Genomic DNA, 14,111 nt, shown 5'->3' on the forward strand with positions numbered 1-14,111 from the left:
ATCAGTAATGGGCTAAAGGATGCCTTGTATGCCAGACATAGCTCACCCCTTAGCAGTCTGTTTAACACGGAGTATAGTGACAGGGCTTTGAGTCGGTCCATGTAAGATGTGTCATTTAGGTTTTGTACCCTTTTAGTAAGGTATCTCTATGGGCATTCCAGTTGTTGCATGTAACTGGAACATGAAATATGCCATTTCTTTTTAGGTTATTCTGTTTTACTGCACATCAAATCAATAAATTCTGACTTTAAAAACTATCAGCATTTGTGCAGTAGGGAGGGTAAAGTGGCAGCAGTGTAAATTTACATGGCAGAATACTTATTTTAATGTGTCATTTGCTTAGGATATATTTCCTGTAAATTTTGTTTATTACTATTTTGATGTTTTAGGTACCTGCCACCTATAGGAATGGTAATCCACATAGCTTTGCTTTTGTCTAACTTTCACTAATGGTGTACATACTAGTTTTACAGGAAAGAAATGCATATGTTTGCAAACTTGTTCCCTCCACCCCAATTCAGAGATGCAGCTGTCTGTTTAACTTGAAGAGGATACACAGTAGTTCAAGATAAAATGAGTCATACACATCTTCTACTGATTATAAGCTAGGTGACTGTGCAACTGATTTGGAGGTGAGGCTACCACGAGAACTGCAAGATGAGTTAGTCTGATGTCGAGACCTACTTAATGCAAGTAATTCTGGTCACTGACCCGACATTGCTGCATGATCAGGATTGTGACCTTGAATGTGAGGTTCTGCTAGGTGTAGATGAATGCTGACAATGGTCTGTGTGAAATGTATTGTGCTTGTTCATTTTGACTATTGACATTACTGCCTTGAGAAGCAACAGTAGTATCATGTGACCTTCCCCCACTGTGTTCAGACAGTGCCCCATACTCTGCCCCTTGCAAGAGTGACTCCAGCTTGACTCTGGTATGTCCTAAATAGTGTACAAATGGAGACGGCCACTGATGCCTTATGTGCCACCACACTACAGCTCAGTGTAATCATTATTCCTACTTTTTGCCATTTTGAATTAGTGCTGGAAATAATCATGCATACCCTGGAGGAATCTGACCATTTCCAGCTAACTGTCTGTGGCAGTGTTGCGAGCCTTGACAATGTCACAGCACATTTCCCATAAGGCAGCCAATGCTTTACATGTTTCCTTGGGCAGCTGTAAGAAATTCCTACACCTGGCTCCCTTTTTAATGGTGTTACTGTGAACACTGTTACATCCGAGTGCCTGCCATCATCTTCACGGTGTTCCTCTGGGTTTGGAAATACTGCTGTAGAGGTGCAGGGGTGTTCCTCCCACACAATCACGAATGGCATGCCAACCTGTGCTTGACTTTGGGTTGCACTGTCAGTTGCTGTAGAGTTACTGGCATGTTGTGGGGTGAGAGATCTTGCTATTAAACTTGGGGACTGCTATCCACTTTCCTCAAGCTGCGTCATAAATAGAACTTTGTTATCAGCAGAAGCAACAACCATTCTGCCACTGACATCATCCAAATTTATTAGTATAGTTGAACTGTTTGTGATGCTGACCCTGTAAAAAAATTATATGAAAACATAATAATGCAACAACATACAGTAAAATATGCTTACAAGGGGGAAGAGTGGGACACTTATCAAGCACACTGCCTGCATTTCCATTATTTGCAGATGCACAAAGCTCACCTAATGAAGCCGCGGTGGTACAGCGGTTGCGTTGTTGCCTCACAGGAAGAGGTTCTCCCGTTCGATTCTTGGCTGGAGTGCCTTCTGTGTGGAGTCTGCACGCCCTCCCCACGGAGGAGTGGCCTCCAAAAGACATGCGTGAATGGGCATGCCTTCGCTGAAGGTTGGGCTGGGCAACTCAGCACCATAAAAATCTACTGCCAATCATTAGCGGACCCAAGTTCCACTGTGGCGACCCCTAACCGGGAAAAGCCAAAAAGACAAACAAACAAAGCTCACCTAATAACAACTGTGACATGTTTAACAACATCTTTCTTTGTCAGCATTCAATTCTCTCCTACAGATTTTAAACCAACTTCATGAGCACATGAGTGCTACTGCTGCAGACATTGATAAAGTGGAGCAGTGTCCACACCATCTCTACTCATTCCTGTTCCAATCTCTTCTGTGCTACAGTCATCCCCATGGATGGACAGAAGGTATTCCTCATCTGGATTTAACTGAATAAGATTCAAAGTCCTCCCCCTCATAGTTGTATGGGAAACTGCATTCTGCCTGGCCTTGCTTCTAGCACATGCTACTATATCAGCCCTTTTCTTGCACTATGTCAATGCTCAGTTTCTGCCCCCCACTGCACTGATTTCAACAAATACTAGACTCCAGGCCTTGTCCATCTTGGCTTGTCTGGGCCCTCCATTACCAAAAAGAAGTTTCCCATATGTCCCAAGTGCCACCATGAGGACACACTGTTCTTCATGGCTGAAGTTATCCTTTCTCGGCTTTGATCCCTCAATTTCTATCAGTATTGCATGTTTAAAAAGCCACACTCAGAAAGTGCGACAGTAATATTTGGATTTAATCCACTTTTACAGTACAAAACATTGGCCAAGTCTTCCTGCCACCCACATTAAATAAAACTTACTTAACACAAACCATATAATAGAAATCTCAGTACAGACATGTAAAATTGCAATAGGTTACCTACACTTTATTCATGTCATGAATGCTATCACTTTTGTCACAAAAATCACTCTTGCCCTACCCTCTGCCATATACATACAATACAGCCATTTTTATTCCTGTCACTCCAAAATCAGATTCATCACACAAGCCTGCCAATATACTTAGCATGGCAAAACCTCTCTAATAAATGACTTCACTTATACCCATGTGTGCACAGTCAGTAAATTATACCAAAGTAATGATCATTTTCTCTCATCAGTAATCATTTCCACTGCTGTGGCCGAGAGGGTCCTGGGTTCAAGACTTGGCAGGGTTGAACAGTTTTGTGGTGCAGCGGTTAGCATTGCTGTCTCACAGCAAGAGGTTCCCTGGTTCGATTCTCGACTGGGGTGCCTTCTGTGCAGAGTCTGCATGTCCTCCATGCGGTCGTGTGGGTTTCCGCTGGGTGCTCCGGTTTCCCCCATCTCAAAGGCATGCTGTAGGTGGACTGAACAACCAAATTCGCCCTAGGTGTGAGTGTGTGCATGTGTGTGCCTTCTGTGGAAGGTTGGGTGCCAGACTGGCAACTAGACATTGTAAAAACTCCACTGCCAATCGTTCTGTGGACTGTTGTTCTGCTGTGGTAACCCCTAACCAGGAAAAGCTGAAAGGAGAAGTAATCCTTTCCACTCCTGGTGTTACGAAATCCAACTTCAAAAGGACAAAAATCTAGAAATGGGTCAATGCTATCACAATAAACACAGCCTACATGCAAGTTCATTACAAATGACCCTTAATTCAATAATGAAATATTGTAAACGCTTATTAAATATATTTTTTTAATTTCTTTATTGTACTAAGTTTGCAGCTTTCTAATGCATTTGCTTCCTATCTCGGCCACTGGCGAATTAATATGGCGATGCTCAACTTACTGGCAAAAATTCAAGGCCATTTAAATATGTTATACGCCAAATCAGGTGAATTTATATTCATTTCTATGAATCACAGTAGTACTCAAACAAGTCCTGAGCTGTACCAGTGAATTTTGGCTTTTAACCAATCATGAACGTGCATCCAAAATAACATGCATGCATTTCAGACCGACATGGACTTGCTGTGAACAATTCTGCAATCCAAAACACTCTGCAGCTGTCTTAAGCTTGCAGTAGGGACACAAAAATAGCCGTAGAGTAGCCAAAAATCACAACGTAGTTTTAAAAAAAGAAAGAAAATGGAGCCATTGTGACCATTCTTCTCCATTTCCTCTGGCACAAACCATCTAGATGTTTCCCTTATGTATTCCCCTCTTTGTTTTGTTTCTAGGGTTACCACCTGTTCCTCTTTGGGCAGCTGTGTCCTGCAGGGGAAAAAAAAAAGAACTAAAAATGGCAAATGCCCTGAGATTTTAGGACAAAAAATATTTCCTACGTTTTCTTAAACAGTTGCATTAGACATATTGCATTTGAAACATCTAAATGTTATAAGAAACAATATAAGAAACTCACATACAAGAATAAGCTTTTATTTTGGCAAAAAAAAATGAAAAAAGTCCTTTGTACTGGCCATGGGAAAGTTTTGTCCAGCAAAATTTCACGTTATCTACAAAAAAGTCCCAGTTCGAGTATTCGAAAATATAGCAACACTTTATCTCCACTCTTTCAATCTTTCTTATCTCGCCCTTTCTATTCTTTAATGAAACCAGTGTCCACAAAAGGATACATCTGTATAAACCTTTATAAACTCATTTTAAGTGCTACGCAGCTTTCCTTTAACACTTGCAAGCATGACTGCCACCCTTGCCCACGATGCAAAAGTTATGTAAACCCTCACGCTTTTGTGAAGCAATTCTCAACTTCGTAATCAATTTACTCTTTTGCGAGAAGTGGGCACGTTTAAAAAAAACTTCGCTTTTCCGTATTCACTGGGATTTTCTCTGACCTTAGTAGCATTTCCCCGTAGCGCTGTTTTTAACAGATAACAGTAAACCATTTACAAAGTCCCAGACTATGAATACTAGACAGAATCCTGGTGAGCATATATTTTAACTGTACATATTTCCGCAGAATGTCCACATTTTTGGCCCGTTTCTCATAAAATTGTGGTTTTCTGGCAATGAAATCATTGGTAAATCATAGTGGATTGAAGTCAGGAGATGACAGACATTTGAGCTTCAGACGTCATAACTTTAAGAAAATACATGCTAGTACAACTGTTATTCTATCAACTTTCTAAGTTTGTAACAGCAATATTTAAAAAGTGTCCACATTTTGATCCTTTGTCCTACCATTATTTATGGCTTTGCCCGACTTGCTCCAAGAGGTATGCATATCCGACCTAACCACTGAAATTACTTTGACAAGAAATTCATAGCACAAACATTACTTTGAATTACATATATTCGACAGCTGCTACTTCTCAGATTAGGACACGATTATTTTAACTAAAAATTCAATTTCCAAGACAGAAAATAACTTTTGGAGAAGGAGAACGTTTTTATAGTTATGATATTCAGACAGGATAATAAAAAGTAGCTGCCCCACTTTAAATTAGTACTGCAGCAGTTACAGCAGTTTTACCAACTAATAGAAGAATCCTTTGCCATAACATTGATATACCACTTTCGTTTTACGTTGCAAGAATAGTACCTCCCACTCAAAAAAAAGAACGCATACCTCCATCGTAAAGACATAAAAATCCACCCCTACACCAGGAAGGTTGCAAGGTGAACGGTAAGCCATTGCAAGCTTAAACATTTTTCGCTCATTGTTAAATGTTTGCTTTATTTATTACGTACCATTCACTTCTACCAAGGTAAGGAGATGTACAAGAAGTTAAAAAGTAAACCAAAAGTTTAGCAATAAAGCCATGCATCTCGAGGATTACTACTAAAACAGCAGAGTCCTCTTTAACTCCACCCATTGACCTGTTCTATACCCAATACGCATAGGAAGTGCTTGTTGGTATTTGGGAAGACTATTGGTGGAGTAGATAACGTTTTTTTTTACGTGTCAGGTAAAAAAGTCGGTTATAAATACGCAGCTGTTTACGTATTTGTAGTTTTTCGAAAGTAATGGAGTAAGAGTTTTTCTTAGAATCTAGACTTTGGGGTCTTAATAGAAATGAATAATAAAGTGCAGTTATATAAATATTGTAGTAATTGTAACTGTATGTCTTCATCTCTGTTTCTAAGGCGTTGACAAAGAAAATATGTCCTCTCCGCCGGTATTTGTCTTATTTTGTATAGGTGCATTTTGGTTGCCTAGATCTACTTTCTTATTTTGCACATTTGCTGACCTGGTATGTCCAAATGTGAAAATCCGACTTTCGAGGGATTCCTGTGAATAAAAGCTATAAACTTACAAAACAAGGAATTTAACGTAAATAGTTTACATCGTTACACTGCAGATAAACAGAAGTCTTCTTAACAGTACATCGCATATGTATTTACTAGCAAATACACTTGACACCTATGTGTCTTTTCTTTGTAATACTAGATAAAGCAGAAAAGAATGGATTTATTTTCGGTTTGTTAACTGGCTAGGGTGGCTCCTCTGAGGACTGTGAAAGCCCTTTTGTAGTATGTCAGCTTCGTCGGGGGACTCTGTGATTGCACTCGGTTTGCAGTAATCAGTGAATTTGGTAAGCCACAGGCCATCTCTTTTCATTTGGACTTCTGAGAAATAGATTCCAAACAGTAGGGGCCCAGCACAGATCCTTGTGGTACACTATAGGTAACTGGTCTGCTGGTAGAGGTGGAATCCCTAACTTTGACTGTGTGTGTTCTGTCGGTGAGTCATTTGGTTACCCATCTAGTGACATATGGGTTAATTCCCAGCTGGGTGAGTTTCCTCAATGATTCCCGAGTAGGGGATTGTGTCAAAAGCATTGGCTAAGGCAAGATAGACTGTATGTACTGTTTTGCCTTCATCCAGGGCATGGGTGATATTCTCGAAGAAATCCACCATGTTTAATAAGTGTGATCTACCCTTAATGGAGCCAAATTGGGTCAGGTCAAGAGTTTGAAGGTCAGTAATGTCTTTGTTGATAAGGTCAATGATGACTCTCTCCATGGCCTTGCAGATAAGGCTGGTTAGGCTTAAGGGTCTATAGTTCCCAGGGTCGGTTGATGGACCCCCTTTATGCAAGGGACTTGCTGTTTTTCCACTCTGCTTGGACAAAGACAGTACTTAAACTGTGGTTAAAGAGAGTGCCAAGCGGTTCTTCTAGGTCCTGTTTTAGATCATTGGCAGCCTGGCATGTTATCCACTCCTGTAGAGGCTGTGTTTTTGGCCATGGATGTCCTGATGAAATATTCAGTTCTTAATGCATGTTGTGACTCTGAGATGGACCAAAGACTATTTTCATGCAAATATGAATTGCACAAAATAGTAAGTGTTTTTATAGGGGCAATCACCCTTGATTTCCCACTCCCTTATTTTATTATTCTCACTCCCCAGTTGCTCCAACTTGGAAAAAGTGTGATCAATTAAAATACAAAAAATACCAATTCATTCTTTCTCAAGATGCTGAGATTTTTGAATGCATTTTTCTGCATTGCATTTAAGCTTACACGTCACTGCAATGGTTAATGAGAAAACAAATTCAGGCAAATAATGTATTATGCAAATTTTTGAGCAAAGTAAAAAAAAAAAAAAAAAGATGAACAATCAGATTTTGTGCACCTGAAAGTCACCCAGCAGAAAAAACAGATTCTCCTCCAATTCATGTTTCTGGATTCCACAGTGTTATTTTTTTTAAGATTTCTAGACTGGAATGAGACACTTTTAAGTCATTCATAAGAGAATAAGTTATTAGCAAATTCTCTTCTGCTTTCAAATGAATGGACACTGTTCAATAAAGATTTTTTTCTGGTACTCAGAAGGTGAGTAGAAGCCTATGTTCAATTTGGCTAACAGACTAGTCTCTCAAAGTACTGAAATTTAGATTGGCAACTCTTCAGTTCCCTTGTCTCCCAGTGACCATGAATAGCAACCAGATTTCAAATTGCTTTGTAGCATGTCCAAGTGTTCAAGCCCTGAAAAGTAATTTCTGACTCTTCCAGTCCACAGTGGAAGTGATTGCCTCTTGGATTTTTACAAGTGCGTAACCCCAATGGTAGCAGGTAGCACAAAGGTTGAAGGGTATTAACATTTCCATTTCTTGGATGTCTGTCATAGTATTTCAGTTTAGTAATCTACTGGCGAATTAACTAGTAGTGTTGATTGCTTTTCTAGACTCACTGGAGTTCACTATCGTCAAGAGAAGGTCAGACCTAATTCCTGTCAAGACAAAAATGTTCTTGGGAAGCATCTGTTATGTGCCCCAGAGTAATTACTGGTTAAATTTTCACACAGATAAAAATGACAAACAGTAGTTGAAGCTGAAGCTTTGCAAAATAAAATGAAATAAAGTCAGCATTTTTTTTTTTTGCAAAAGAACACGTTCTTCTTCATCCTTACTTACGTATACCTGTTTCACAACTATGGATAAAAGTGAGAAGACCACACACAGCCTTGCACTGCTGTCATGCATACAGAAACCATATGACAGTGATTCTGTATAGAAACAAAGATTGGTTGCAAATCTGTAAGTTTAAACCAACATGTTGAAGCTTCGCCAATTTAGAATCTGTGAACTCGTAGGTTAACACATTGGCTACCTTTTTGGATTGGAGAAAGTGGGTATTTTTGGTGAAGTATAAGATTCAGGGGATGGTATTTTGCCTTCAGTAGTGTGTCAACTATGGATTTCTGTAGGATTCTGGGTCACGTGTCAGCAAATATTCTCTTGATATAGAATACACAACTTATATGAGAATATTTCAGTGGTATTTCAGAATGTGTGGGATCAAGAGAGAGAGACATAATTTGAAAAAGAGTATTTATTTTTTCTTAAAGTAGATTCAATAGCGGAGTAATGCACTTCAGAAAAATTTAGGCAGATTGTTTTTTAAGCACTGATAACAGAGGCATCAATCAGGCTTGTGTTGGAGAACTCACCTGGACACTTTGTCACTGCAGAATATGTGATCCCGTGAACTGTCAAGTATTCACACAAATCTGAAGGAGTTTTCTGTGGTGGTCAGGGCCTTCCATGCTTTGGGAAATTGGGTTCATTAGGTAGTATTGGACACCAACATAATATTGTGTCATATAAACTAATAAGGGACCATTTGTACTAGTTGTTCAGACAGATCAAAATAACACTAGTGTTATGAGACTAGGCTCTGGCCCTGAGGACAAGGTTAACAGCATTGTATCTCCCTGGCAAATAGAATGCATGAAGTGACAATCTGAAATGATTCGTGGTAAAAGATTACGTAAGTGGCATCACATTTGTGAGATCCTCCCCTTTGTACAATTGATTTTGGGGTCCCCAAGACAGGTCTGGTCATTTCAACAGAGAATTTTCAGTTGCAAAAGTTCTGAAGAAAATCCAAGGATGCCCTGGTCAGCCCTTGGTCAATGTATCTTCTGTATGCACTTCTCCTGATGCCAATCATTCCAGATGTCTTAGTAAAAGCAAATTCTATAGATTTTAGGTTCTTCTAATAGCACCAGGGTGACTAAGGCAGCATTGTCACTCTGCAATTTTTCAGTTCTTGAAGGGGTCTTTTCTACTTCTTACCAGGGAAGATCTGTTGATTCAACAGTGAAATACCCTACACCCCCACTTCTCCCAGTTTACAGTTGACAGCATATCTGCTGAAGTACAATAATATAATTTTAGCAGAAATTGTTGAAATTCTTCATATAAGCCATAGAATCTAGTACTAGAAATGTTTGCTTATCAGAATAGAAAAGGTTCCCTTACCGGTATTATGAATGACTAGTGATAAGTATGGTGGATTTATCAGTCTGTCTTTCCCGTTTATGCACCATGTGGTACACTGGACAATGAGCACCTTTCAGAGCTCATTGTTTCTGTAGCAGTTTCGGGTTTTACAGGCTCATGTTGCTAGCCCAAGACTCAAAGATTATCAGTAGTGTAGCAATATTTTACATGTACTAGATCAGACTCTTGTCAGTGCACTTAAATCCCCTGCTATGATTTTTTTTGTTCTTGAGAGGGCTTCTGCATCTTAACATCTCCCAGGAGACTACTGTTGATGGAGTAAGATGTCAGTTTTATTTTGGAAGACTGACTAAATCTCTCTTTGAACCTGCTAGTTAGTCCCGTAAAATGCTTGATTTAAAACTGATTTTCTTGTAGCAGTTGTATTGTTCATTACTCATTCATTCTCTAATAATCTGTCTGATTGAAGGTCTTGAGAGCGCCTCTGCCCATCCTGGCACTCAGCTTCTAAGGCAGTAAAAATAATCTTAAAAATGGAGCCAGAATGCACATACACCCCACAAAACACACATCTGTAGTCAGTTTGGAGGACTTTCACCTGTGGTATGTCTTTGGGATGTGGGAGGAAACTGGAGCATCTGCTAAAAACCCATACAGGAAGGATGTGCAGACCCTGCAGAGAGGGCATCCAAGCTGAAAAATGAACAGCACATAGACTGCTGTGTCACCCTACTTTTGTTAGCCGCAAGGTATACTGAGTTTTCTTCTGCTTGCAAAGTGCTTCATAAGGATAGGGTAGCCATAGCTACCAGTCCTTCATTTGTACCAAAGATTGTGCATATCGTGTCTGAGGTTACCTTGAAGGAAAAGATAAAACTTACACTTCCCTCTTTCTCTGATTAACCTCAGAATCTTGGTGAGTGTATGCTTCAACTGATGGTTCCTGAAAAGCAGGTACAAGTCTGCAGCAAAGGACGACAGGGTAACCCTTGGATGAGACATTAAACTGAGGTCCTGTCTGTTTGAGCTGGTCTCAGCTCAGCTGGGGTGCCTTCTGTGGCATTCTTCATTCATGAATCCCATTTGCAGAAACCTGCAAGGCAGTTATACGGATCTCTATTCACACCCGTACATAGCATTATTAATTTTATTAAGGCAGAACTTCAGAAACGTGTTAGATGGAGTATGTTTAAAAATAACCAACTCCTGGGTACACGTACCCTTTGCAATGAAGCCAAAAAGAACAAAAGTCAAGCTGTAGCTTTCAATGAAGGCTGTCCTCCTTTATAAAAGCGACTGGCCGTAGTAGGTAAACCACAAAAGCACTTTTAATTTTACACGCAGAACACAGAACACAGCACATCATAGAATTTGATTCTAACCAAATTTGAATCAAATTCTATGGTGTGCTGTGTTCTGTGTTCTGCGTGTAAAATTAAAAGTGCTTTTGTGGTTTACCTACTACGTGGCCAGTTCGTTTTTGGTATAAAGGAGGACAGCCTTCATTGAAAGCTACAGCTTGACTTTTGTATGTTTAAAAATATATGGCTTGGTAGCCTAACAGACAGTTATGCTTTGTTGAGACAGGAATAGATGGAGTGATATAGTTGTGTGAAGTTCTCACTGTAACATTAATTGTCCAGATAGAATTCTTTCTGTCCAAGGAACCTTATACTTTCCCCTTCTGAGATTTTCGGGTGTGTGTATATTTGCCTGCTGTGTGAAGATTGTTTTAGTTTTCATTGGACAGCACAGTTGTGCAGTGGTAGCATTGTTGCCTCACAGCAAGAGGTTTTCAGGTTCGATTCTTGGCTGGGGTACCTTCTGTGTGGAGTCTGCATGTCCTCCCTGCGTTTGTGTGGGTTTCCTCCTGGTGGTCTGGTTTCCTCCCATGTTACAAAGACATGAGTCAGGAGTGTTTCTCCACAGGCCTCTGCTGAAAATTGGTTTAGTTCCAAGTCAGACTTTCCCGGTTAACAAATAAATAAGTAAATAAATAAATACAATACATGTAATTTGAGCTATGTTTAACTGAATAAAATGTGAGTGAGAGTTGGTCATTTATCCTTTCATGTGCCCTGACTGGTGGGGACCAACAAAAGGGAAGTGACTGTGCCCTGATTTGTTATTGTGGGCTCGTATCATGGTACACAGTGATGACCATTTTATGGGGGGGGCAGTTTTGTATAATATGATGGTCACTGACAGAAGCAACCTCAACATTGCCATTAGGAGGGGTGGGGTCAGAGACTGATCAGGATTTCATTCTGTCAGATCTGCGTTAGAACTTTCTGGTGCTCTGCTTTTTGCAAAGTATTTCAGAGTCTTTTGGGCATGCATTTTTAAGGTTTGAGGGAACCGGCCTTTCTCTTCAGTTTTCATCTGTCAATGGTGGAATTATATCCAGCAGCAAGGCCTGGAGCAGAGGGGTTGCTCCAGTTACCACTAAGTGTGGAATCCAGATAATGCCCCATACTGCTGTCATGCCCAAAGTTTAGGTTTTGGAGAAATTAATGGATTTGAGTATCATTTACTACGATGAGAACCACACAAAGCTATACTGTCTAGAGAGTCAGGATCTCTGGCTAGCCTCATACACATAATCTGTGGTTGAGTTTATAATGTGGCATTATTTCACAGGGGTGTATTACTTTATAAGGCTCCAGACACAGTTCATATCACCACTCAGAACATGACAATAGGACATACAGCAGAAAATCTAAAGTAACTCAATGAAGCTAATCTGTTAAACAATAAATACAGCTCCAAAAATAGAACCAAAATAACTCCCTATCAGAGGGAAGGATGACTGGAAGGAGCTAATACAGCAGAAATTCCTGTGTAATAGTTATGTTGCATACTCACAAAACTACACTGTACAATTTCCTTTATTTGTGTCTCTGTAGTGTTGACTAGTGATTAGAGCAGTAACCTAATTTTCTCCTGTTGGGAGGATGCTGCAGCCCATGTATCCCAGATGACCACTATGGTAACTCCCACCTTTCTAAAACAGACATTCCAACTTTTTATGATTAGTGAACACGTATGGCAACCAAGATGCTTCTTTATACATTTCCCAGCTGGATTCCTTGTAATTGAGACCAGTGATGTTGCTGAACCACTATTAGGATGGGTTCTGATAGGACCCTGGATAATATTATACACAAAGTTGCAAAAGAAACCAGTGCAGTTAGCTATCCGGTTTACAAACGGTTTGTTGTCTTCGGTGGCCTGTTGCTTGCTGTAGCTGAACTGCAGAAAAAATAATCAGGCTTCTGAACATCTTTGGTCCTAGGAATGTATGCCTCCAGTTACCCTTTCAGATCTTACAAATACAGTAATAGGTGCTAAAAAGGGAAAATATCTGAATCTTTCAATTTAGTACCATGTGAGAAATAACTTTAATATTAAGGGTTGATTATTCGACAAGGATATCCTGTTGTCATGAAAATCTAGATAACATGGAAGCACATGTAAGTCTGCAGCTGAGACATCCTCTTAACTAACCTAATGGCTAATAATTAAAAGTCATTTCCATGTAATAAACTTTAGGTTAACTGAATCTGAAAGCTCAGAAGTAAAGTGGTTAACTGCATCAATTTAAAGCTTCAGGTACCACGAAGCAAGTAGATATTTTCTTGGAGATTTGAGATGCAAAACACATTTTGTGAAAACACTTATATAGAAAATAGATGTTAAATCTGATTTCCAAAGAAGGAAAGTTGATAAAACAGAACAATGTGCATGAACAAAAAAGTAAGACAGAACTGGTTAATAGGTGGTTGTGTGTGTGCACGTTTGTGTGTATGTATGTATGTGTGTGTGTGTATATATATATATATATATATATATATATATATATATATATATAGGTTCATAGGTTTATACTAGGCTATCTGCCCTAAGGCATTTATAAGCCTAGCCCAAAGTTTTGTGGCTTACGCCACCCCTTATGTTAAAAAATATTGTGCCCATTAGTTTGTTGTGCCTCTGTCCAGCAGTGACACAGAGATGATTCCCGGGGCAAACCTATGATCTCCCATCCACCGGTCAAGATTTCTCTTGAACAGAGCCAGCGAGGTGCTCTGCCTCACATGGACCGGGATTTTATTCCACAGCATAGGGAGTCTCTGAGTGACAAATCTATCCCTCCAGCATGTCTTATTTATATCCGTGATAAGGTTTAAGTCGCTTGCTCTAGTGGATCTGGTAGATTTGGATTTTTTGAGGTGGAGCATGTCCATTAATTCCGGGTTGGACATGGCCTTGTATGTCAGGCACAGGTCACCTCTGAGCAGACGGTATGCGACTGAATAGAGCTGGAGTTTCTTCAGTCTGGCAGCATATGACAGATTTTGGAATCCCTTTATCCTTTTGGTGAGGAACTTTTGGGGTCTCTCCAATTGCTGCAGGTGTCGGGTGAGATACATCCCGAATGGGTCATTGTACTCGATCATTGGTCTGATAAGTGAAGAGTACAGGGGAACAATGACCTCACTTGATCTGGATGCGAATCCCTTCATGATCAGGTGGGCAATGTAGAAGGTCTTTCTAACCACTTTAGCAATGTGAGTGTCAAAAGAAAGGCCACTGTCAACCTGGGTCCCCAGGTCCCTGATAACCTCTTCTGTGCTTAGTGGATTGCCACCTATATGGTAGCTTGGGGTTACCTTGTTTTTCCCGAAGGGTA

At 40.0% G+C, this 14,111-nt stretch overlaps 1 protein-coding gene across 2 annotated transcripts in view; it reads right to left on the bottom strand.

Annotated features, from left to right (window-relative positions):
• Positions 1 to 5,526, bottom strand: part of MTERF2 (mitochondrial transcription termination factor 2) — a 71,413-nt gene extending 65,887 nt beyond the window's left edge. For both annotated transcript variants that reach the window (XM_044087593.1, XM_044087592.1), the window contains exon 1: positions 5,421 to 5,526. The gene's annotated coding sequence lies outside the window, so the exon portion shown is untranslated. The remainder of the gene's footprint in view (positions 1 to 5,420) is intronic.
• Between the last annotated feature and the right edge of the window lie 8,585 nt (positions 5,527 to 14,111).

The sequence above is a fragment of the Protopterus annectens genome, chromosome 11.part0, assembly GCF_019279795.1.
Source record: "Protopterus annectens isolate FY-2018-M chromosome 11.part0, PAN1.0, whole genome shotgun sequence".
In the NCBI taxonomy this organism is placed as follows: domain Eukaryota; kingdom Metazoa; phylum Chordata; order Ceratodontiformes; family Protopteridae; genus Protopterus; species Protopterus annectens.